Here is a 27,802-nt window from a genome sequence, read left to right as displayed (position 1 = left end):
ACACAACAGGTAACAATTAAGATGACAGGTTCTCCATCACATTAAAAAACTGTGACTGTCGGAGGAGGAGGAGGAGAGAGGATGTGAAATGTGATGCTAGGATTCAGAGGACACTCGTGTGAGAATAATGAGTGCAGTATATATTACCCATTCGGGAGGACTGCGTGAAACTTCATACAGCTGTTTGTGACACACTGATGCTGTTGCATTGTGTTTTGTTCACAGACTGTAAATATCAAAGGCAGGGATGGTCATTTTTTTCAGATACGCTTTTTAAGATTTAGTTAGAAATTGTCTTTAGGTCCTGACAGAAATTAATAATTAATGTGCTCTGAAAAAGAAAAGAAAATCTGTCATCTGTAGCAGTTTGTAAGCCTGTAAAATTTCCACCAATGTCTGCCACGAGGTACCAATCTGATGAACCAATCATGCCTCCCTGCTCGTTCTCTACCCCTTGCGTGCATTAGCCCACACTCAAAGCGCTTCATAGATGACAGAGTTTATACTGAGAGTTTACTTAATGCTGAATGAGACATTAGATTACGTAGTTTCTACACAATGCAAGAGATGAGCTGAGGTCCACTTCTGGAGCAACAGTAAGTAAGTGAGGGGCGTGGCTTTTGAGGGAGCACAAAGAGGGGAATGGGTGGGTGCAGACGGAGCACTGAGGGAAGAGCTACTTTCAAAATCATGCTAGTTTTCAAAAATTACCAACCCTTTAATGGACGAAGCCTGAGTGACATCACCCATCTGTTACGGCAGGGAACTCCTGAGACTCATCGGCAGCAGCCACCATGCTGGAAATCCTGTCTCAGTCTGACTTTCAGACAACCTAACGACAGACTGTGAGGCGGATTTTAAGCCTTATGTCAAGCAGTTACATCGCGCCCACTTGTCAATCATGTCAACTACAGTACGCGCCTTACTATGGATAACATGTATTGTTCATAAAATCTAAGCGAGCCGCTTTTAAAAAATCGCTCTGTACAGTGTGTGCCAGTGATGACAATAACTATTCAGACCTTTTTTAGTTTTTTTTTACCAGGCTGTAAACATGTTTATTTATGCTGTAAAAACAATGCTTTTTTGAATGTGGTGTATATGTGACTTCTGGTGTTCCTGCAGCCAGCCTATAGTGGACACTCGAGGAACTGCAGGATTTTGCACTTCTGCATTGGCTTAATTGCAGAAGTGCCGGAGGTTGCCGCTTGGTTTAGATTTCTGCATCGTTGGTGGAGACTGCCCACTGTTAGATAACATTTGTTTTGAATTGGGGATAGACAAATAAAGACTGACTGATTGATTGATAATAAATGGGAAAAACAACTGCGGTAGATAAAACCGTCTTTTAGAGGTCACATGAGTTGCGAAATGATCTGGTTAATGAAGTCAAAGGGATAGACGACATAAAAAGCAAAACCATTCATCAAACCTAATTGAAAATAAAAGAGTTCTGCACTGAATTCATATTCATTGATGTGGAGAGAAATCAACTGGAAGTATGTTCTCCTACTTCCACAAGTCAAACAGAGGAAGAAAAAAACAACAACGCTGATCTTTATTTAGAACGTGCCTGAGCGACTGCTGACAAAGTGTTTCATGATTTATTGATCAAAGCAACTATTGATAGACCACTGTGCTCTCTTTTTTTTCTCTCCATCTAATTAACCGATGGAATATGGAATACTGCCAGACAACAAGAAGAAGAAGCCCATATCATGCAAATGTGCAGCAACTCTTTATTGGCTACATCAGAGGATCGTATGTATGGAGCGAGCATCATATATAGAACACACTCTTGTTTCCTCATGCACGTCTCTCCTGGGTGTTTCTGATATTTTCGTGCCTCAGCGTCCTTGTTATTGCCAGCAGCAGCAGCTGGTTTTGCAGCCGTCTGTAAACAGGAATGCAGCATGCTATCAACAAACATGAGTGTTTCATCAAAGAAAGGGAAAGCAATTCAGTCATATTTCACTGACTGACAGCAGCGTGAATGATTAATTGAATATTTGATGTGTTTTCCAGAAGTCAATCAGATGTGACACAGACAGAGCAGCACCTCAGCACGTCATTCCCCTGTGTATTATGAACGCTGATGGAGGATTGACGCCAGTGAACTCTCTGTAGCACAGGACGATTAGCAATTTAATCAATAAAAAAAGAATAATATCAGCTGTCTAACTTTGGTGTGCAACTATTTTCAGACAATTGATTTCTTTTTATACTGTTTTTTGCATTTATTCATTGATTTATATAGTTTTTGAAAGTTAAATCATCCCCATTTTTGACTTGTCAGTTATAACACATAAGTAGTCCTAACTATTTCTAGAATCATGGTGCTCAACCTGTGGTTCAAGGCCCTCACCAAGGGTCATGAGATAATCTAGCATCCTTTCAAGACAGCTAGCATATTAAAAGATGCCTTTTTATAAATTCCACATCCCACACAGCAGATACAGCCAAATGCTTTGTACCAGCAGCAAACATGCAAACTCTTGTGATACTAAGAAAAAAGACACAAAATAATTGTATTCGTCTATATCTACAGTATATTTCTCAACGTGCCTCAGAAGCCGCAGATCAGGGGTCCTTGTGCTATTTTTAGCTGACTCCGCCCAAGAAACAAAGAAAAATCAGAGAACTAAAGAACATATTTAAAAGCCTTTATTTATATAAATTAAGAGTAGACTGCAAAAGAACAAGGACAAGTCAATACTATGGTTGCTTCTGTTGCTAAGAGATATGTGCTTTATAAACAGAAGCCTATTGCTAAGTAATGTAAGTGAATATAAAAAATGCCTTTGTTTTCTTATGTAGGGCTTATTATAATACAGTTTGCCTCATAAAAACTGTACACTGCAAAAGACATTTAGCCGCTCTTGGAATGGAAATTCAATGGAAATCCCAACTGAGTTCCAGGTCAATAGTTGCATATATGGACACGGCTTCCTGTTAACTACTCATAGGGAATACTCCGGACAGCAATTGGATGATTGCTGCACTGCTGTTTTATTTTCATGCTTTTTTAATAGGATTTTATTGTTGTGTATTTGACTGTTGGGATTTTTCTTTTTTCTGTAAAGCACTTTGTGACGTTGGTTTTGATAAGTGCTTTATAAATAAACTTTATTATTATATTATTATTATTATTGTTGTGAATGTATTGTGAGCTTGGTGGTCTGATAAAGTACAATCAGTTCAAGTCCAGAGCTAGGAACAGTGTGAGGTATACAGCAAAAAAAAGCAACCTTTGTGTGTCAAACACAGAGCTCAGTAAAGACAACATAACTACCAGGTACTCCAGTTAGTACAGCCATCACTGCTAACAGCCTGGAACCTTTAATTGTTTCCTCCTCAGTTGTGTCCCTGCTGTACTGTATGCAGTCGGCTTGGTCTTTCGAGTCTCAGTGCAGAGAGAGGAAAGCAAAAATAGATGCCCTGTTCTTATGTCCATTGTCTGTTTGAGGACCAGTAGATAATCTATTTGTTTTAAATCAGTGGGAAAAAATGGTTTCTGTTGATAGACAATGCTTGGGAATATATTATGCAAAATACACTTCACCATGTTTTTCGAACACTAATATGTGTCTTTAGTCTGTCTACAAACCCCCCAATGATGAGAAAAGTCCATCCTCTCCATCTTCTGCCTGCTCCACTTTTCAGAAAATGTGTGCTCAAACAGGCTGTTTGGAGATTTTCCCTTCATGACATCACAAAGGGCAGTAACCCCTCCCCCAGGTGGGTGACACTCCCACAGCTAGGTGTTTGTTCTGCCCTCTGAGTCTGCCTTCTCACCGTAAACAATAGGACATGGTGCAAGAAAGCCCGAGCCACCCAAGCCCTTCCAGAGAGGGGGCGTGGTCAGACACAGTTCATTTACATATTTAACGGTACAGACACAGAAACAGCCTGTTCTGAGCAGGGCTGAAATAGAGGGGTTTATAGACATGATCAAATACAGGATCAGAGGGTATTTTTTGCTGGTTGAACTGGATGAATAGGAAGTGAATATGTGACCTTTAATACTACAATCAGACAATTGGCCCCTTTTTGGAGGTTGGTTTTGAAGTCTTTTGATTGGCCACGCCTGATAATGATGTCAAGATGAATTGATGATACCCTGAGTATATTTATCATCACTGCAGCAAGGTGACAACTTTGACATAAAGCAATATAAACGGAAAAAAGAATAAAAGGTTGGGAACAGAAAGACTTTTTCCTAAACAGTGTTGAAATGCTTTGAGAGTTTTCACACGTCAGCATCAAAAAAAACTGACAACTTCCCTCATCATCCATGATTAGCCGTGACAGGAAGCAGAGTCTGGTGACTTCCTGTCACACTGAGGCACTTTGTCGCAGAGATGAATCCACAGGCGTCAGCAGCTTTACTTACAACTCCCTCACAGTGAATCCATCTCTTATTTAACTTACACTAGATTCATAAATGTGACGTGACATATCTGTAATTACACCCAGATTTTTTTTTTATTAACAGAGAACAAATGACCTTCGAGTTAATAAGCTTTAGATGTTAATAAAAATGCCTTCATGTTAATTAGAAATCTGTCTTGATGACGGATGATTGGCTTTTAGTGTGTTCAGATAGTCCAGACAGATGTTATGATGACAGATATTTTCACAATCTGTGGTTATAACTTTAAACTTTAAGTGAACACCTTTAAAGATATGTGGTTGATACTGGATTTGCATTCAATCATGCAAAGGAATAGTGTATTAAGATAGAGTGCATGCCATAAATAGGAAGATTTAGCATGTATCTAAAATGCCATCCTCTGCACCAAGGACCGACCCTTTGGGAGAGAGGGGCAGTGTCACCTCTCAAACATACTCCCACGTCCTTGCATTTCTCTTTCACCGAGGCATATGTGCTAGAAACTTGAACAGAAGTCTTTGTTGGCACCAGAAAGTGGCAGAAATGTTGCACGAATTTCGATCTAGCGAGGAGAAACCATGTAAAACTAATCCACCGATAGCTGATCTCTCGCATGCAGATGAACACTGCTTTGTGTCAACAAGGAAGATAATGCACAGCAGCTTTGCATGGCTGTGCGATGCAAGATAAAATGATGTCATATTAAGCTTGTTTTTCGAACTCTGTTGTGTATGTAATCCAGCTAGCTTACCATTTCCATCCTGCATGCATAAGTAAGTACATTACAACCTGACAGGAGACAAACACGAGCTTCAGGGATGAAACTCTTTATGTAAGCCTCGCTCCAATATTCTCCCAAAACACATTTTACAACAACAAAGAGTTTTGGAATTTTAAATGTGTTATTACCCTTGCATACATAATGCAACCCCTCCCCTTGTGTATCTGACATGAGTTAAAATATTCCATCTTGTGCACGGTACTGGAGGGCTCAACTCACATAGTCAATTACTGTATGCAGCCTCGTTCATATATCTTGCATGCAAATGAGACTATAAATACACTAACTCTTATCTCCGATGCTTCCCCCCCTGTCGGGGTGTTAAAGAGAGTGCTGTGACACACCAAAGGTCTCTCACTGTCTTGCTGCTCCATACATTGTTTCAATCTCGTTCTTTAAGATGTGCAAACTTACTTTTCTGTCGTGCATTTGCAGAAATTCTGCCCTTCGAAGGTTAAAAGTACAAAAGAAGTGAAGCTGAGAAAATAAGGCTTTTTAGTTTTCACACTGGCTGACTGACTCCAACAAATGAGAGATATTATACATTTACAGCCTTTGCCTTCGAGGCAAATTATTTACCCACAGAAATAGGCTTGAAAGCAAGGACATAACACATAAAAGTGAAAGGTTATGAGCGCAAATGGCATCCAGAGAATAGAGGGTGGGGTGTTCTGTAACCTCCTTTCTCTTTTGTTTTGTATTTTGTCTATTATTATGGATATTATGGATATGATCCGAAACATCTTTGTTTTGTTATTTGTGTCTCTCCTGTGACCATACATATTCATATCAAAGTCAATGATTAATGAATCCACTTTAAGGACATTCAAATATGTTGTAAAACAGGCGTTTGGCCTCCCCAAAAGATATGAATATCTCTCGTGTTAAAAGGCTCCAGGGCAATAATTGATGCTCCATTAGCTAGAAACAAGACTGCTTAGCAGGGGTTATGTTTCCATTATGATTGCATTTACCTAAACGTCTGGTCATGTATCTGTTCATCATACATGATCTATTCAGATATGGATGCATAAATCCTTTTTACATTTCATTTGAGCTTCATGTACGTTGGGTTTGAGCTATTGCAGTTAGCTTTAATGTGATATTCTGTAGCGTTTCTGCTTTGTGCAAAACTCTCAAGATGTTGATGGAAGTCTGACAACTTTCCTGTAATGTATAGCTTTTTGTCAAGTGACCAGTGCTGAGGCCTGGAGGGCAAAAAGAGCGCAGGAAAGAAGCAGCTAGCTAAATGAATGAATGAAGGATGAGCATCATTCACAATAAGGCCTGTAGCTGACCTGATTGACAGGAGGGCGCTGTGTAATGGTTTGTCAGGAGACTTAAAACCCGCCTCAGCTCTAGCTCTCAGCCTATTGTTAGGTTGACTGAACGTTAGGTTGAGACAGTATTTCCAGCATGGCAACGCAATTGATGGACTCCACGGCGCCTGCAGTTACAGATGGATGACATCACTCAGGCTTTGTCCTTTTATATTTACAGGCCAAGGGGGCATTGCACAGTTTACTCACGTCTTGGTGTCAAACACTCAAGGCATGAATACATCATTAAAATAGCAAAGAGGTAATCCACAGTATGTTTAAAAATGGCAATAAGTCATAGCTCTGTTTTTTTTTGTTTTTTTTAAATCCACTGTTATATTGTCTGTTGCATCAGTAATACTTATGAACTCTATTATTACTTAATTACTCCCCATTCATTGGGACTGGCTGCAAAATGTTAAGCGAAAGGATAATGACAAATGGCAGGTAGTTTTTTATCAAGGGTATCATTATTTTTTAAGTAGATTTTCTCAAACAAAGATGAATTATGAAGCCAAGGCCCACTGGAGCAATCTACTCGCTGTGTCAACACACTGCAGAGCTAAAACAGAGCCAGCAGCAGGTCAGGTTCACCTTATTTAAAGCGTACAGTGTTGCAAAAATAAAGGAAGTTCAAAACAAGAGAGGTTCAAAGAGCCAGAGGAGCATACTGTAGAAGTCTTATTTCAATCCTGAGATAGAGCAGTTATGGAAGTGAAATGTTGACTGTGCAAGAGAAGTTACGTATGATACTTAAAAAAAATGATTGTTGTGTTGGAACAGTCGTTTCAATGGCTGAGATCATTTGTGAGCTCAAGCACTTGTGTGTGAGTTTAAGATTAACATTTGGAAATGGTAGAAAAGTACAGTCTGAGCTTTGTCACAAAGTCTCCTGTAACTTTGTTAAAGTTTGCTATGAAAAGATATTTATATTCCTGTGCAAACTATTATAATCCAACTGCGTTTTAAGGAGTGCAACGTGAATAAAGCTTCACTTACTTACTGAGTAGGATGAATTCAGTTATACTCAGATTTATTGGTACAGCATAAAAAACACCATACTCCAAACAAACTCAAAGCTACCAAGTGTATATTGCATCACAAAATAATACATTTTTATTACATGTTTCAGACTTATCTGAAACCTATACATAGGTTTTAGTGTTGTAGTACTTGAGATCAGTCTTGGTCTCAAAAATAGTTTTTGCAGTTTAGTTCTTCTGGCCTGGAAAGTGTAAAGAAGCAATAGGTGGTGATAATCTTCTTGGGGACGCAAATGACCAAAGTCACATAACAAAATGCATGTGCTATACACTGGTGGTATGAAGTCGTTCAAAAAAAGTAGATCTTTTTCCTTTTTTGTAGATTAAAAGAAAAATTCACAAGACTGCGTAACTAACCGGCCAAGTGTGGCTAAATTCCCTGTATCTCCTGTTTGCACCACATAGTCAAGGTATATGTTCAGTACAAACTGGTGTTGTAAGTGGATGATGTGCTCCCTCAGTCCCCTGCTGAGCCAGGAGAATGACTATTGTGCAAAACGTTCTTGCATAAGGCCAGTACTTTGATGTATGAACACACCGTTCTGTTTGTTTAAAGTCATCTTTTACATCAAGGCTCAACAGTGTGAGGTGACTTGAGGGACCGCTGTTTCTTTGAAGAATTCATTCATTAGCATTCAAAGGGACAGCCCCAATCCACCCGCCCAGTGCTCGGATCAAAACATTGCCAACAGAAGGGCAGACGTACGTGCGCAGCATCCCTCCTGACCCGCACTCTTTGAGACACCTCATTTGCAGCTCAGCCATCATGTGCAAATCCCTCCAGATAGATAATGTCATGGTATACGCAACATCCTGTCATGTTATTATGACAGGCCTGTTTGCCAAGTGAGATTGGATGTGATTTGGAAGGGCAGCACACCGGCTCTTTGATGATCTACATCCAGGTGGAAATAATGGTAAGGAATAATATGTATCTGTGCGGATCAGAGAGTTGTGAAAGATAAAGCAAAGTCAACGGAAACTCTCAGGACTTATGGATTTCCTCTCTTCTTAAATGTGAGCTTCTGCAAGTGCACCTCTGACTAAGAAGGCCTCATTACTCATTCTGTGAACTTTCTCTTTGTTGAGTTAGACATGCACTCCAATGATTTTATATGTCAAAGTCAATTTGGTAGTCATGGTTAGTAATACTCAGTCTGGGGAAAGAGTTGTATAATGTCCTCTGTGGCTCTGGAGTCTGAGAAACGTTTCATCATGTGGGTTTTTCTTCTCTCTTTTTTTTGGGGGGGGGGGGGGCTTGGAGACACAGGAAATCTCCATTTCAAATTAGGGCTGGAAGAATGACGTGAAAGACAAGTTACATGAGAGGAAGTATAGGATACCCATCAAAGGCAGAATGTGCGACATAAATCGAGCAGAAATCCAGTAAATCCTCTGTGAATGTCTCTGAGTCATGACTGTCTACAAGTAGTGTGTCGGCGAGTCCCCACTGGCTGTGTTGTTGTCTGGGCTGTATTCACATCATGTTTACATGGCTGGGAAAGGCTGGCTGGCGCATCCCCTTGCGTTCAACAGATTGTCTATGTGTCCGTTTATGCAGATCACTGTTTTTTAAACATTTATAGGATGCTTAATTATTAAGGCAAATGCAGATATGTTGCTGGATTGCATTTTGGGTTTCTTGCACTCCACAACCAAAGCAAACAGAAGTGTGATTGATCAAAAACACTCACACTGCATACAGGAACTGCTCTGAAAACCAAAATTCATATCCCTCATCTACAAATTCGGCATTCATATGCATACATATTTTTAGAGATCATATGACGACATCGAACTTTACATACTGTATGACAAAGCCTATAATGTGAAGGACATTTTTTGTGTGTTTCTGTGTAAATGCAAAGCATATTAGTTATACTCATATCGTATAAAACTAGGCTCAAAAACACATCCAACAAAGATGATTCATTCCCCCAAAAAGTCACTTCATCTCCCCTGAAAGCAAATTTGCACTTGGGATGCCACTGATCAACCACTACCCCCCTCGCTTATTTGAAATGCATGCTGCACTCAGTAACCACTATGCAAGAAGATCAACTCTAATCTCATTCCTGAGGAACCCAGCAGTCTGCTCTCTGCTTGTAGAAGTCCGCTTGTGGCTTTGGTTTGGGATCAGATGTGAGTTCTCGCGCTCAGATCAGATGACACGCAAGACTTTAATTTACCATCTGAAGAACCAGTGTGTGTGTGTGTGTGTGTCTCTGTGTGTTTGCAAGTGTAATTTATGTAGCTGATATTCTGTCTTGTCTTTTATAGCAACATAATTAATGTACTGGTGAATTGTGTGCGGGTACACATTTGTGTTTGAATAACAGTATGCATCTATTGGCATGTGTAAGTGTTATTCACAGGGTGTTATCGACTCTCTATGTTTCCATACTGCTGCGTTCTTGTGAATGAATCCTTAATGCTATTCAGGCCTTGACAGAAAGGCTTTTGACTGAGTGATCGTGCTTTATAATTAACTGACAGTAAACACTGGGCGCACAATGCGTAATCACTGCATTAAAAGGATTCTTGGCCCCCACTATACTCGCTTTGATTGACCTCTTAAAATGACAGGATGCATCCTTGATTGATTTCTTTGATGCGAGGTCTCACAAATAAATTGTTCAGAGACCACATAGCTAATTTTCTTCTGGCCCTCTGTAGCTGCCTCATTTTAAGCATTTGACATGTACGTCGAGTAGCTGACAGCAGAGCCGCAGAGGTATAAGGGTCTTGGGTGTGAAATAAAAACAGATTGAAATAGCTTATAGCTTGAATTTATGCATCATAATGTTACCGCAGACAATCTTTGATTTATATATTCATCACCTCCAAGGCCTCTTGTCTCAGTGTTTAACTTCAGGTTGTAAATCTACATTATAAACAGCCCAAGCTTCCCTGCATGATGATAAAAGGGAAAGTGGGAACGCTGTGTCTAGCTGAAGAAACCATTTTCCAGTGTGCCATGTTTCACTACGTTACATCAACCGTAATCTCGAGTGACAGCTGTTGATGACCTCCGCGACACGCAGCAGCAGTGTCTCAATTACGCAGCGTGAAATTGTAACTGTCTGGATTCTGGTTGAACTTTTACAGCTTCATGCCTGTTTGCACTCAAACAATGTTAAGCTCACCACAAGTCAGTGATGTGGGCACGCAGGCTGCTGCTGCTGGTGGTGGTGTACATGTGGAAAATGTGGAGATGCACGCTTTCAGGCTCTGGAATCTCATTAAGCATATTGTGTTGCTAGAATCAAGGCAGAGGTGTATTTGGCAACAGGAAACCGCCACAGCCAGAGAAGTCAGGAAATCTCAAGAGGCTTAGTTACAGCGCACATTGCAGCGCACATTGCAGAAAGAGCTTGTCAAGGGGATTTTGGGAGGATATTCTGCCAGCTTGACACTGTGACAGAGGCGGAAATCACATGACATAACAACTGAAATTGTTTGTCTAGGAGGCCCTTTCCTGTATTATATTTAGCATATTCAAACTTAGAGATTACTGCATAACCCTATATGAAGTGTACCATTCAGTCCTAGTTATGACATTTTATTATCATGGAGGATAATTTTTTCCTGTCTGGGAGGAGGATCACAATTCTGGTGTGTTTTGCAAAATCTGTAAATCAATCATGTTTGAGCTTGTTATGTTCCAAGAGGACTAATTTCCTTGTGTGTGTGTGTGTGTGTGTGTGTGTGTGTGTGTGTGTGTGTGTGTGTGTGTGTGTATGTATGGTTGGTGTATGGTCCTGTGATTGGGCTCTGATAGGGACAGATGTATCTGTTGTATGGGATGGTGCAGGGTCCTTTTAAAAATGTGTTTTGGATGTCATATGTGCTTTTGAATCCATTTGCATTTCCAAATCGAGTTTGCATTGTCTTTGTTTATTTTTGTCTTCTGTAAAATACATTGAGTTTACATTTGTATGACATGTGTTATGCAAATTAAATCGATTACATTGTCAGTTAAACAGGAAATCAAATTCAAATTGAATCACTAGTCTAAAGGTAGGAAAAACCTCAGAAAACAGTCAATGTGGAGCCGAATCTTTCAAAATGTCTGCAGGTAAACGACGTAATTTGGTTTGGTAAATTTGACAAGCATTAGCAGATGCTCACAGTGCAAGCCTTTGGTTCTTCTCACTGGTCAAAATCCACATCCATGCCTGTGCTAAATGTGGTTACACATTACACCGGTCGATATGTAGCATACTCTGTAGCAAGCAACATCAGTTAGAAAGAGTTATCCAATGTTTAATTCCATGTCTTAATCAGCAGGAAAAAAAGCTAGTCAGTTACCAAAATGAGGTAGCATTATGATGTGTTCAAGGTCGGGTCAGTAAAAACAATTGTAAAATCAAGAAAAATAAAATGTAGGTTTTGGCGAGAAACTTAAATAAATACATTAGTTGGCAGTAGAATTTTTGTTGTAACATAACCATGTTAGTTAATGATGCTCTTGTAATGAGTAATGTAACACTCATTGACCACTTAAGGTAGTTAGCTAGTTAGCAAAGGCAGCTAAAAGCCCTAAGAAAGTTAGCCGGTAGAAAGCAAATTTGAAAAGCAGAAATTGATTTTGTGTCATTGTGAAAGAGCAGAAATGTTAAATATTGTAACGTTCTGCTCAATAAAGTTAGGAGACGTTATTCAGCTTGCATGGGGGGTTTATTTCCAAACTTAAAACAAGCTACTGTAGGCCATAGCCAACGCCAAAAATAACAAACCTACAGCCTCTCTCCTAGTCACAACAGACGTCGGCTAACCTCTCGCACACACACACACACACACACACACACACACACACACACACACAGCACAGTCCAACCTTTCCTCAAGCTCTCGACCAATCACCCACTTGACAACCTGCATAGACACTGTCATAGGCACAGAAATAACTGACAGGCTTACGACCTCTCAGAACACTGCTGTCAATCTAACACATTCACTGACATTAAGGAGAACTCAGTAACAGCCATAACAGTCGTTATCTTAACTAACAAAACATGAAATCTGATCAGTTACAATATATATCACTAATATATGACTTACATCTCTTAAAAACATCCAAGTCAAACTCAACGAACAACAGATGTCCATGGGATCAGCTGTATTATCTTTGGGAATGGTTTATTAGGAAACTTGAGGACTATACCAAATGGATCTGAAAATGTAAAACTGCAAATTTATTTTCATAAAATGGATACCTAAAAACACAAGCCAATACAAACATCTGTTGTTTTGTCAACTGGGCGAATAGATCTCTGCTAAACTGTGTGACGACAGGGCTGGTGTGAAATGGAGAATGGAAAGTGCAAAGGATGGTCATTTTGGTGGAATCAAGCCATCTGCTCTATCATTAGGCTAGACTGATGTGACACACATGCTTATCATCCACTATCACATTGACACTATTTCATTTAGTGTCTTTGTCCATTGCAATAGCACTGTGGCGTCTTCTCTTTCAGCCAGTTGGATTTTGTGTCAGTTAGTGTTCTGACCCGACCGTCTGATTTGGCAAATAGGGATGTCTGGCAGATGCAGACCTTAAGAAGAGCCTTGTTTCAGCAGAGGCACGTATTGCTCTATAAAGAGAGCACTAATTGCGCTGAGACTTCAAAATTGCTTTTGTTTACTCACCCTGGCTGACTCAGCCTGGAGCCAGAACACAACGTTTTTAAGCAAAATAAATATCATGGAACCTTGTGTCTACCTTTCTCTCTAACTCACTCCCTGCTTTTATCTTCTCCGTTTAAAATGAGAAGGAGCAGTGGGTTTCTGGTTAGGACATGGGCTGTGGCATGGTCACAGAATTTTAATGAGGAGATGTATTAATGCTGTGTTAGACCCCAGCTTTTTTCCTCAATCAGTACGACCGACTAGCATTGCAGCAGATTGTCAGAGGAAAACATCACAGAATTGAATCTGTTTTCTGACCCTGCTGTCCTCATTTTCCCTCAAAGTTATTCACCCGTCCTTTAATTCTGCAGTCTGATGTCAAGGCAAACTCCAATTGTTCTGTTCTCTGCTGAGTCTATATGGCCGTTAGTTAGTTTTTGTTTTATTACATTTCACTGTGATTATCAATGAGCATGTTATTCCGGTATTATCTCCATCTGCCTGTTCAAAAAAGGTAGTTTTTTTTTTATCTGACATTCAAAATCAGTTACCATAAAAATTGCATTATTAGGTTTTTGTCTTCTTAGAACTCTGAAGCTTAGTTTAGGTCATTAGGATCCCCATTAGCTGCAGCAAGTGTGACAGTACTCGAAATTGGTCTTAGTCTCAAGACCACTTTTTGAAGATCTCGGTCTCGTCTCTGAATCGAAATCCTTTTTTACTCGGTCTTGTCTTGGTGTGAGACTATGGCAGTCTCTGGATTTTAAATCAAGACCGATCTAAAAGAACAAATAACTTCAATTCATTATTTGATTTTTATCCCCTGGTTACGGCCGCAACCTTCCTGGTGTTACGGTCTAAGAGAGTGACGCCTGCTGCACACACGATGATGATTTTTAGATAGTTTATGGTCTTGGTCTTGACTCTGTCTTAATCCCAAAATGTCTTGGTCTTGTCTTGGCCTCACAGCGACTGGTCTCGGGTATTTCTTGGTCTCGGGTTAAGTGTGGTCTTGACTACAACACTAGCTGAAACATTGCTATCCTTCCTGGGGTCCACAACAACATAAACATTGACTGTGTCATGACGTCTTACAATCTAAAATCAACACAACATCACCCACGACTGCTCTTCACTAACTTGTCATATTGTTCCTCTTCTTTCTTTAGGTGACCTGAGAGACCCAGACACAAATGTGACAGCTATTCAGAGTGTACGGTTTGGACTCCTTCTTCCTGACATGGCTCAACATGGGTTTGGATACCTGACCTGACCAAACAACTGCATCCTGTAGGAGTGAGTACCAAAAGCTTAACAGATACATGAATAATAGGAGAATGGTTCAGCCATATGCATCCCTGTCAGCTGACATTGCCACATGCCATGGTCTCTGACATATGGTGGCATATGGTGACATATTATGGCATATTGTATCTTTAATAAATCTCCTTTTTTTTTTTAAAGTCAAACAGGTTTCTCATTGACTTAGTATATTGGGACTGTAATATTGGGCCAGTGCTTAGATTTAAGGAGGATTCGAAAGGAGGTACTCATTGAAAAATCTGATGTAAAAAACTGCAGAAACAGTGACATGCATTGATCCACCATAACATTATGACCACCTGTGACATCTAATGCAATCCAATACAACAGTTCTTCCATAAACTCTCCTTTTACCAATCTTCTACATTTCAGTCTTTTGTGACATGCGCATTAAGGTGATACTTCTACATAGTTTTTATTAATGACATAGTAGTTGTTGTTGGTGGTTTACTGGAGAGAATATTTAGGAACACTTTCAGGTCCACACAGTGTGTGTTTAAAGATTTGAAAGTAACCAGTTCTCTACAATGATGCAATTAATATTCCAACTTCAAACTTTGTTTTTTGTTATAGGATACAACATAAGCACACAAACCAGGATGGGTTATCACCTTTTATTTTTGTTCAGCAAATGAAAATCTCTGGAATATCATCAGTGTTCTCTTCAAAATGACTTTCCTGTTATTGCTGGCTCAGATACTGCTGTATGGGTGACAGTCCTGGAAAAACACATTTGAAAAAGAAACATATACATTTATTTATATTGCCTGGGAACTTTAATTTATCTGCAATACATCAATAGTCCTGAGAATGTATTGCAGATGTAATATCATGAGCTTAAATTGAAGAAAGTGCTCATGGGAAATAAACAAAATTCATATTTAATGTATATTAAACACAGGGAACCAACCAACAGCTGAGAAGAGGGACCCCAGAGAGTAAAAACATGTTTCAAAATTAGAATTTTTAGATGCATGTAGCTTACCACTGAGAGCTAGGATATAAATACTAATGTAAATCTGCTAAATTATATATGGTAAGGTGTAAACATGAACATGTTGTACACTAGCTTGTAATACATGAAGATGAATTGAATTTCAAAAAGCACAGACAAGCTGGCTTGCAGTTTGACATTGTAAATAGAGATAAATAGTTTATTTTAACCCAAATAAAAATAAATCCATGAACTTCCTACACATTTCAGAAAAATATGTAGAATCTTATTTTTACAAAAAGTCGACATTCTTCACAAAATCTTCTTTAAACCATTCTGTCACATATTGTCAGTCAGTATTTGTGCTGCCTGCACCACAATAATTGGACGATATATCACTTCAGCAGGACAAACACTCAGCAAAAAACCCAGAGCGTTTTTTACAAAGGTGGATTAGGGTCTCAAGCTTTCTGCTCAAACTCTTCCTTCCTTTCTCGTTCCATCATCCGCCCTTTCTCTGAGAAAATTGGCGTCATTTACTGCTGTCACTGCAGAGCTCGTTGTCCCCCATTATCCCGGGGACAAAGCTGCCGTGACATTGAATTAATCCGTGCTTGTTTCAATTTTGCTTCCAGAGGGAAGAAAACAGATAAAGAGTTCAGGTAAGCGATGGCAAAGAGGTGCAAAACCCGAGGCATAACCAACTACAATGATTGGAAAGGTTGAGAGCGAGATAAAGCGCAAATCTGCAAAGCCCATTTGGTTGATTTCCTCACAAATGTCATGGAGGGTTTGGGAATTGTTGGGAGGTTATTGTCTCTGGGGAATGATGGAGCACTCTTCTAAAGACCTAAATGATTTACTGGTGTAGGCTGAGACTTTGTGGCTTATCAAAATCTTCACAATCATCATCGCCGGAAGGCAAGAGGTCACAAAACACGTCATCAAAACTTGTCATGTAAGCTTCTGGAAGGGGAACATGTGCATCTGGAAATGACTTGTGTGAGCCTGATTAGAAGTGAAATGTCATCCGTAAAGCTCACCGCCTTGGATGTAGATCTTTCCAGGCGTCTAATTATGTCTTAGCTTACTTAATTACATCCACAGAATATAGTTAAAAGAGAGCAAGAGAGCTTGCCAAAGATGTCTGCCAAGTAAAGCAACCTGTTCTGTCTTTTGACTTACTCCAAAAAGATGGTGTCATTTTATTCAAGCTTTTTTGAAATTGTACCTGTCATGTTGAATAACATAAGGGAGTGGGACTTTACAGTAAAATCTTACTTTGTGCAATAACAGGTGTTTTGCTTAAGGTTTACAGGGCACAATCTGTTTAAGCATATCTTCTTTATGTGCTATTCAGCTTTTATATCATTATAAAAACACATGCAAGGTCACTCTAACATTTCTTAGTACATACTTAGTCTAAGTCTGAGAGTCACACTCAACAGTCATATAATGCTTGCAGCTTTGGTAGAGATTTGCCAATTCTGTTCAAGAATCCATACGGAGTCATTTGGGGCAGCTGTGGCTCAGTGGTAGTGTCGGTCATCCCTCAACTGGTCAAGGTTTCGATCCCCAGCTCCTGCAGTCTCAGGTCGAAGTGTCCTTGGGCAAGTGCTCCCGCTGCTGCGTCAACGGCATATGAAAATTTATGAATGGGATGAGTAAATACTGTTGGTCACTTTACAAAGCAGCCTCTACCATCAGTGTGTGAATGTTTAGGTGTCACCAGTGGTGTAAAAGTGCTTTGAGTAGTCTGAGGACTAGAAAAATGCTATACAAGCTAAAGTCAATTTAGCATTACAGTTTGGATTAGGGGGGTATATAATTTGTATACATAGGAACGATCAGTCTTCCTCTTCTGTTTGACTGTTGCAGGTGGCTGTCCGCCTAAAACAACATTCTGTTTAATGTTTGCCTGTTGAAGCAAGTTTTCCCTTGACCTTAAAGTAAAGTGCCTGCTCATGATGGGATTTATTGGGTCTTGTTTAATGGGTGGCAAGATAACCTTTGTTGTGATCCAGTGCTATAATTGATTGACTGATTCATTAAGAAGGAAGGGAGACTCCAGCAAAGAATGTTCTTGAGATGCAGAGTGGATGCTAACGTTTGAAGCTAAACTCCAAACTTAGCACTAATAATGAAGACATTTCCTAAAATTCTCATTCAGGCCCAGAGTCAGCGGTTCAGACCTTTAAAAAAAAGAAAAGAAAAGCATCTTCTCTAAAGACTGCTGCTTGAACCAAAAACTCTAAAATGTCACAGCAGTCAGATCAATTAATTCCAGTCGAACTCTTCAGATCAATGGGTTTGTTTTGGGGCTGAAGTAATGGTAGGTGGTGAGTTCAACTGAAGTGAGCATTGACATATAGCAAACTGTCTTGACATTACTGACCTTTGAGGACAAAGAGAGCCAGAGAGTCCAAAATGGAAGGAGCTATCCTAGCTGAGCATTCATCCTCAGTTAAAGTCAAGAGACAAAAGTTATAATGGTAATTTTCTTCAAGAAAGACTCATGGCAAACTGCGGCAACATGTCAGCCCCACCCCTTACTGTGTAAATCTTTGGATTTGTCTTGGGGTTACTAAAATCACAACAGCCAAGTTATACAACTCCTGACAGTGTGTAACAATAAAGAAACATGCTTTTGATTGCTGCTGTAAAATTGTGTATTTTATAATGGGATGTAATTGGGATTCCTTGGCTTTTTCAGTCAGCCTCAAGTGGACACTCTGGGAACTGCAGTTTCTTTCACTTCCACACTGGGTTGCTTGTTTTTTCTGTAGTTTTCCGATTTGAGTTGTTATGACCAGTTGCGCTCAATGGCTACTGCCGACTAAGTTTGTATTTTAAGTATTTTCTGTGAATTAGACAAGATAAGATATCACTCTGTGGTTACATTTTCAGTTTATTGCCTGACTTCATCCCAAACAGGACCAATCTTATTGAGGCTATCTTTCAAGAGCTAGTCTGCAAGAGATATAACAATGTTTCCAGCTGGCCAGTGTGTTAGCTTCTGACCAGTTAGTCAAGTTCTTCAACCAGCCCTATAAGTAATCGCCATCTCACATCCTGCTTGGAGAACTACTTATTACACTGTGCCTCTCTTTCTGCTGTAACCAGACCGTTATCACAAACATTGGCAGGATTTGCAGTACATGCTGCCGTGTGGTTTGCCTGCCTTACATTTGATTCAGAGATTGGGAGTGCTGGGAGATACATTTTGCCACTGCATGAAGGGAAATCTTCTCATGGGTGCAATTTTGAGATTGTGCGGTGAGCAGTGGACACAACCTAATAAACAAGACAAATATCCCAATCTTATTGGTCTCTAATACAAAATTATGTGGCTAAAAAATGTCTGTACCCATCTGTCCAATCTGCTATGATGGGAACAGGGAGGTTGTAAAATGCCTCTTGATAGCACATTATTAGCAGATTAGACAGTTAACCATGAATATATTCATGAAGCATCCTGAAATGGTATTACATTTGTGTAAAAAAAATGTATTATGAACATTTGCAGTGCTACGATGACATCAAATTTGTTGATCCTGGGAATTGCCTCCTCCATTCGCTCCCTCTCAGCGGGATATCAAAGGGGATGATAGCAAGCTAATATTACCGTGTGATCTATTGATTGCACTTGTCAGCTTTTACAATCTGGCTTCATCTATTGCTCTGCACTCCCCCCCCCCGACTCATTTAGAAGTTTCCTGGGAGCCGAGGTGAGCCCGTCCTTTACCTGACAGACTGCATGCTCATCCATCCAATCCTCTCTGCTACAGGCTTCACCGCCCCCTTTTACAGCTGCACATGAGAGCCCTATCATGGTTCACTAATCCCCCCCCTCATTAAGGCTGGCCCCGAGGCTCTCGTTACTGTACATCCATTCCCCGTATGCCTTGTACCGGGCTTTCATCTTTTCCAACACGTGCAGATGTCATGAATATGCCATATGCAATATAATACATGTGTCAGGGTTTTTGATGTCTATGTCAGCTGTGGGACCAGATAACATGGAGAAAAACAGCTGCCCTTCACTCCATGTTATAGGAAAAGTTGCATGGTTTGCACTAAGGCTGCATGTTTATGGACATTTACAGGTTAAAATCTCTTTGTAAGCTTTTCAGCATCACTTCAAGTTGCATCGACAGCTGTTATATTATGTGTGCATGCAGTGTTTGATGGCATAGCATAGGCCTCAGGGCAGCATCCATCTCTACATTTATTGCTGTGATTCTTTATATTTCTCATTGTGTTACTCTACAATAACTCGCCCCAAGGTTCTCAGAGCGGAAAAACAAATCTGCTTTTTATAGCCTGGATAGGGAAGTTTTCTTGACAGAGCGTAATTCTGTCCGCTCCTCTGTGTCTCTGTAAAGGTTGTAGTAGCGAGACAACTGCTCAGAAGATCTATACAACCCTCTCTTTGAAGTTACCCGTACAGCCCATGAGCTCGTTGGATTTCCTTATTAAAAGCCTCTCTGATCATCTCAGAAACAACCGAGACAAATTGGATGCTGCTACCTCACAGTACAACCTACATCTGAAAATCCCCACGATGCAGCACGTCCCTCCACTCATACATCCTCTGACAAATGGTGCTAAAGCTCGATTGACAGGTAACAGGAAGATGGATCTGAAGGACACAAATCATCCACTATGAGACTGAACCACAGAGTTGAGTTCCCCAAGATGGGGAACCGGTGTGTAAAACAGCATCAGAGGACTTTAATGTGTCTCACAAGGCTTTTAAAATGAAGGACAAGAGGATTAATGCTTCTTCAAAAGTTGCCTAAAATGTAAAACACTAATTTGTTTTTTTAAGCACAACATATTCTCATGTAGCATACTTTTATTCTCTTAGTTATGACACAGCAGATAAGAGCTTCCCCACAGAATCAGCCAAATAATTGGTAGGTAAGAAGAGTCTTTCTTTAATGATTTATCCTAAGAGAAGCTGGGTACACATTAGAAGATAGTTGAGATGATTTTGGGCCTGATTCTCCCCTTCTGACAAAACAAGAAAAGTCCTGATTTTTTGACAGTTCGAGAAATTATCTTGCCAGATTTTCCTGTAGTTTAAGGTCTTATTAAAAGAACATCATGGCCACACCTAATTTCAATCCAATTTCCTGTTGTGTGTGGGGGAACCTCACACAATATAAAGCCAATTAGTAAGCAAGCTCACTGAAAAAGGAAGCACAACAACCACAGCAAATTAGTTTCCAGCTCGCCCTACATGTTCAGCCTGTGTTCAAGCCGTGTCCACGACATTATCGATCATTTATTTATCCTTTCTTCATAAATATTCAGCAAAAAGTAGTCCAAAAACTATCATAGATTTGTCTGGCCATTTTCTTCTATTTGTTGTTTACCCCAAAGTCACAATTCATTGCAAGAGATTTTGCAAAGTTGACAGTTTTGAGCATCTGAACTCTGGTTGGTCATATCCCCGCTCTCCACTCACTGTAGGGGGAAAAGACAGGATCTTCAATTAGGTGTCGCCATGTGTGGGGTCTCTCACTTTTTCAATTCTGTTAAGATTTTAAAGATCTTCCAGCGTGGACCCCGCTTTATTATAGAAAAAAAGCCTTAAACTCCATTCAGGTGCAGCACCTTATCCGGAGCCCATTTCTTCTGTTAGACTTCTCTGTAGTTAAACGGGCCAAACCTCCACTTCAAGGAGGTTGGCCTTGTGGGTAACATTTAAATGTAATGTAGTAGTCTGCCAGGCTTTTTATGGTAATTGAGTCTCTCTTGTGTGTGAATAAAATAAAAGTAGAAAGGTGTAATGCAGACACAGTGGAGCTCATGCTTTGTGAGGGTTATTAAGTTACAGAAGTCAGCAGAAAGTGTTCAGATAAGATCAGGCTGAGGTGTAGCCATTCTGAAGGGGGGCATATGTTGTGGCCACTGTACTGACTAAATGAAGCACCTGTTTTACGCCGTGTTACAATGACCCTTATCTGGTAGTTATTCAGCTGGCTAGCAGATACAACGGGGGCCAAGCCTTTTGAGTAAGTCTAAAGAAACAGGCTGAAGCTTGGGAGGAACGCTATTGTACTCTGCTGAAGTAAATGTTAAAGGAGCAATATGTAAGATACCTACTGAATTACATTATAAAATGACCTTACTATACCATCAGACATTAAGGAAACATGCTGTGTTGAAGTGCTGGCTTCTCTGTTAACAATGCAGCAGTCAGTATTTTCACGTCCTACGTTTAGGTTAGATCGCAGAAAGATTTCAAGACTGATGCCGAGCTGGCTAAACACTGAAGCTTCCATTTCGTTGACATGGCTACCCTGCGTGCCCACCAATTCTAGGGAAGAGGGGGTTGGGGGAGCTTGTACAATAAACAAATGCATGTTGTCCAAGAGCACACATAGTCACCGCACTATGTGTGTCTAATGTCAATGCAGCTGCATTCAGAGCCCTTCGCTTGACGCAGACGCGCACCAAACCTAATTCCTACATATAGATTCTAAAAGCGTTGGCCATAAGGACACATTTTCAAAATAAACACAAGAAACTTGTGCCCAGCTTGCTTTATGTTTACTTATTCAATATAATCCATTGTTTCTATTGTTGTGCCTGCCTTTTGTTGTTTCATGATTTAAAATGACAACGCTGGCGTATGAACGAGGATGTACTTTGTCTTGAGCATTGAATATTGATTGATTAGTGTTCCTTGACTATGGTGCACATCTAGTTACATAATTTTAAAAGAGTGTGGCTGTATGCAAGCTAGACCACCTCAAAATGCAGTCTAAGCAATCACATGTCAATGCACATGCCTACTCAATGTATCGCAATAAGAGCTGCCTAGTTGTTATACAATCTCCCAAGACCCTAGTTAATATCAGGAGTAACCAGGATTACACTGACAAAGACATGCTACCAAGACGTGTGTCGTGGAGTGTGAAGACTTCTTTGTTGGGGTCATTTGATTATTTTACAATTATAGTTTCCCACCAAAGAAGACCGCAAAGGCATCCATTATTACATCCATGTTACAACAACGTCCATGTGTTTCTTCTACCCACACACACATATGGATCATGTACAATTGTTTGTGATCTTGGTGGCCTCTTAGGCCATGTTCACATTTAAAAAAAAAAATAGTAACAGAAAATTCTAGAGGTCTACGTTGGTGTGGGCGTGTTGCTACAAGTACCAGTGAAATATGGTTTAAAGGTTCTTCAGTCATCAAAGCAATGAACAACAGTTAGCGCTCCTTTTGAGGCACAATTCTACAACACTGAGATAAACTACTGGTGTTCATTGTCAATTCTGTCCTCTGTGTGTATTCAGATACTTCACTGAATGATACAGTACAACATCTATTATATGTGTTGGAAATACTAGCTAGTACGGTGGTGCAACAAGAGATGCTTCTAATTCCACCATTATGTTGGACAGGCCTGTGTTTAACAATCATGATAACTTTATTCTTTATATAAGTTGCACCTTTTAAAACTACTTTTATAAGGTGCTTGACAAAATCAATTAAAATAAAATGAAGAGGACACACAAATTTAGAATCAGCACTCACTAGTTAATTAAAATCTTGAACAATACTTTACTTTTTAAACAATGGAAATTGGCAACATACAAACGGACGGATAAGAAAGTTAAGCACCTTATCAATGGCCACCTATGAATGTCTCATTTCAATTAAAAAACTCCCAGACAGTTCAGTTGATTTTTCAAAGTATTATCAATCACATGACTTCAAACATTTCACTTTTTTTTTTACTGTTACCTTGAGCTTCTTCCATTTACTTTTTGATGTGTAATAAGTTCCTATTTCAGCAGTTAAATTAATGTCCTTAGCTTTGACCGCCCTACGCTCCTAATTCTCTTTCAAAATAAAAGCTGGTCCGTATCCAAACTGAAAGAAAGGTATCCCTATAGGACAGTAAAAAATACAAAATAAAAGCATAGCAAAACTGTTATGAAATAATGGAATTTCAAACATAGGATCAAAAATGTGATTCATGGAGATTAACTACTGACATGAGCCACTAATCACGATTTTAAAAAATGAATGATTGACAGCAATATTCTTTATCATACCATCTATTGACATAAATGAAAAGGGTGCATTTGGATGAGGCCTTATTGGTTAGTTACAGTTATACAATTATAGATTTTGATCTATAGAGATTTATTTTTCTAAATTAAAAAACTTTCAGCATTTCCTGTTGATTTTTATGGCTTCCAATCTGCTTCGAAACTCATTCATAATACTAAAAAGTAGAAAGTAGTTACCTGCAGTACTCTACATGTCCTGTTTGAGCTCCTATAGGAGCTCAAACAGGACATGTGATAAAAATATTTTGCTACATCTACTTAAAAAAATTAAGGCAACTTTTTGCATAATTTATTTATGTTGATCAAGCAAGATTGTTCTTTGTTTAAACTACTTACTTATTTTTTTACATGAAAAATAAAATCCAAGTAAAGTGAACTTAATTTTGTCAAGTAGATTAAGCAAAACTAACTTTGTATAAACTACTCAATTTTTTCAATGTAGTAAATGAAATTTTCAAGTATAACCAACTTGATTTTATTATGTAGATTAAACAAAACTAGTCTTTGTATAAATTACTTAATTTATTTAATGGCATGTTTAAGTAAAATCAACTTAATTATATCATGTACATCAAGCGTGACTATTTTTTGTATTAATATACTTTTTTAGATATTTAAAATGAATTCTGTAAGTAAAATTTATTGAAATTATAACAGAGATTGAGCACAAATAGCCATTGTATCAACTATTTTCCTTATTACTCACATGAAGTGATAGTTTTATTTTTAAAGTTGCATTTTCTATTAAGCAAGTATTCCTTATAATATATCTGAATTGCAAGCCTGATAATGACAGTAAAACTTAATAAGCCATAACCCTGGTGTTTCCTAGGTTGTGGATAGTGCAGCAATCGGGAAAAAAAACATTTCTCATGTCAGATATTATCACATTTTATTGTGCCAAGTCTTGCTTTATTTCTGAATATACAAAGAACATAGTGCACATCTGAACAGCACACAAGAAAACAAAAATGTTGTGCATTTACCTTGGCACAAGATGTATTAGTCTGTATTTACCAATAAAAACAAAGGAAAGGCCTCCAAGCCATCAGGATTTTGTCCTATCAGACTAGGGACACATATTCTACAGCCAATCAGAGCAGCACTTATAAAAAGATGGCTGCTTGTTCCCAAACTTCCTCCAATCAAAGCAGAACGAAACATTTAAATCTTCTGAAAACATTTTTCAAGTGAAACAGGCAACACAGTAAAGAAATCTTGATTCATGGGTTCAGTTCTGCCTTCTAGCCTCAACGTGAGTTCCATGAATCAAATAGCTAGCTCAAGCTATAATACAAAATACAAGTTAAATAAAAGCGCTGAGATTAGACATTTTTAGAAAATGTAAAGTTCCTTTTTTGTCTACATTGAGAAACAAACAGCAATGAAAAACAAACTGACTATTTCATGAAAGTTTGAACATCATAAATCCAATTTGGCAAAAAAATACCTTCAAAATAATACCATTACACTTCTGAGGTAACACAAAATACAACAAATCTGGCTTAAACACAACTGTGAGCAAGCACCTTCAATTTAACATTCATTAATGTAACTATAAGTTCAAAAAATCTTCAAGACATGAGATAGCCAAGAGTACATTTTAAACTGTTTTTCCTCTAAAGAAGCATTATGGAACAAAATGAACACAATTTTTTTCCTAACAAATTACTGTTAATTCACTCCCGAAGAGTCAGATTTCTTAAATACACTTAGAACCTAAAACAAAAGCAGGGTCTCAAAAAAAATGAGTGACAAGTTAATTTGCTTGGGTTAACCAGAGCCATTTAAAGTGCAAAATAATGATGAAATTCTAAAAAAAAACAAAATGCACTGTACACCAGTATAAAAAGTCATAGTTTACAGTGTAACCTGAGAAAGTGCAGCATAAAACCAAACTCACACCCTTCAATGAAGTGTGTGTGGCTTTTAGGCATGAAGACTGACCTTAAGATCATGTACCTTGGAGGACATTCTTTTGTTCCCATCCTCCTGCTCAAGGAAGATCTTCTGAAAGACCTCAAAGGTGTACTTCAGTTTCTTAGGGTAGCTTAGTTCCAGGGCATAGATGAGGCCCATAAGGTAAGCACAAGCATGTGCCACATTGGGAACCCCAAAAAGTACCTCAGCTCCCTCGATGGCTATCCCAACTTGTGTCTGGCCTTCGCTCCCAGCTTTGCTGACCACAAAGATGTTGAGGACAAATGTCGTAAGGGTATCCTGGACATCCGCAGCATCATCATCATCATATATCTGTGAAATACACCATACAAGAGAATCAAACCTACATCTTTATCAATAAGAGGGATGCACAGATTTATTCATCATTAACTCTCTTATCGGCCAGGAGAAGCAGGTAACTGTTGTGAATGTATTGGCTAAAAACAAAACTCAAAAAAATCAAACAATCCCTCTTAATCTACAAGATGTATTTCACCTACAGTAAATGTCATTGTGTTTAGTTGTTTTTTTCTGTGCTAGCCACAGAACATTGGCATATCTCTAATGGAGACTCATGGCTTGGTAAGGATGTGTAAACAATTTTCTCTTATGAACATTTAAATTAATAGGAATTTCAAAATAAAAGAGATAAGGCATACTAAAAAGACCCTATTGTATTGTACTGTGTATGTATTTATTTTCATAAGTTAAAATACTTACCAGTAGTTTAGAACCTGAAGGCATACAATTACTTCTACCTTTAGCTATCCTAGAATTAAATATTTTGTCTCAAACAGGCAGGGCTTCAAATCAGAGTAATGGCAGAGGTATGTCTTATTTACCTGGTAGTCCTTGATTAAATCCTCCATCTTTTCTCCAAGATAGAGAATAAGGCCTCTGATTACAGCTTCTCTTTGTGACTCAATGCTGTTGTCCTACAACAAATTAGATATGAAAGAATGTTATGCACAGACATCATATAGCTACAACATAAACTCATTTGTAAATAGATATAAGTACATACCTCATCTAACATGTCAAGGGTCGCATCAAGTTTCTTTCCCACAGCTCCTCCCTTCCTCCTGTACAGGCTCAACAGTTTAGGTGAGAACTGATCCAACTTCCCCAGGAATGTGGACTGCAATGGCTTCAGTGTGATCCTCCGAAATTCCTCCTCAATCTAAGAGAGACCAAGACAGAGAGGGAAAAAAACATCACTAAACACAGAAAGAATTCCAGAAAAACAGGGAAGGAAGACAGGTATTAAATTAACCCTAAAACAACAGTGAAGGCAATACAAGGTATTCTGTCAAACTAAGAAATTAATTAAGTCAAAACTGGAAAAAAAAGACAATTTCAAAATCCTTTAGACCCTTCATTTGAAAACATTCAAGACAATATAAAAATATACATACTTGGGAAGGCTCAAAGAGGGCAGGCCATCTAGCTTTGATGTCAATCACTGGTGGTTTATTGAGGATAACATCATTTTGACGTAGTGAGAATGTTTTTGCCATCTTCTCACTGATTAATGTGTTGTTGTCTCTCTTCTTGTGCTCATAGAGAAGCTCCACTCTCTCTTTTTCAAGGGTCGCATCAGTGTCACCTTGAGGATGAGGTGGGAGGTAGTTTACCTCAGATTTCTTTGCCTTCTTTAAGTTTTTCGCTGGAGTTTTATCTGCAGCTGATTTTCTCTTCAGACATTTTACATTTAGCTCTGGTAGTCCAAGGTGTTTCACCTTTGCCCTGTAATTCCCAAGTTTGTATTTCAAGCTGTTGTGCCAACTATATAAGCCATTGAAGGACACTGGGTCTCTCAAACATGGGTGCTTCATAACCAAGGCCTCTGCAACCTGCTCCCTTTGTGCCTGAGAAGGATAGGCGGTGTAGGCAAAGATGGTCTCCGCAAGTTTGTCCAGAATGTTGGATTTTACGGCAGGATTGTTGAGAAGGGTTCCATCCTTCTTGTGAGCTTCATTGGCAGCTTGTAGAATAAGCTCAGTGTCAAGGGAGAAGGTAGGTACCTCAAACTGAGCAGGCCAAGACTCAGAACGAAGGGAAGAGGCGCTTCCTGGAGAACGCAGAATAATGGTGTCACTGGATGCGGCAGAACAAGAACCTGCATCCTCTGATGAATCAGCACAACTGCTACCAAAGCTATCTTGGACTCCTTTGACATTCAGAGAATCCTCAATGGTTAAGATGATCTCTGGTTCCACAAGAACCACTTTGATGGTGTCTTTGTCCTTTATTTCGTTAGTTTGAAGGAGAGTGAAAAACTGTCCATCAAAATCTTGGTCCTGGAACTGCAAACTTAAATCTTGCTCAATATCA

General features: G+C 39.1%; 1 protein-coding gene and 1 long non-coding RNA gene across 2 annotated transcripts in view; one reads left to right on the top strand and one right to left on the bottom strand.

The window, feature by feature from the left end:
• The window catches only part of LOC132993047 (uncharacterized), a 329,764-nt gene that overhangs the window by 222,192 nt on the left and 79,770 nt on the right, over positions 1 to 27,802 (bottom strand). The window lies entirely within an intron of this gene.
• LOC132993397 (leucine-rich repeat and fibronectin type-III domain-containing protein 2) overlaps positions 1 to 27,802 on the top strand; it is a 154,571-nt gene that overhangs the window by 73,413 nt on the left and 53,356 nt on the right. The window contains exon 3 of the mRNA XM_061063221.1: positions 14,337 to 14,463. The gene's annotated coding sequence lies outside the window, so the exon portion shown is untranslated. The remainder of the gene's footprint in view (positions 1 to 14,336; positions 14,464 to 27,802) is intronic.

This window comes from Labrus mixtus, chromosome 18 (genome assembly GCF_963584025.1).
Source record: "Labrus mixtus chromosome 18, fLabMix1.1, whole genome shotgun sequence".
Taxonomy (NCBI): domain Eukaryota; kingdom Metazoa; phylum Chordata; class Actinopteri; order Labriformes; family Labridae; genus Labrus; species Labrus mixtus.
Note: the sequence above shows the minus strand (reverse complement) of the source record. Positions and strands in the feature narration are given on the sequence as shown.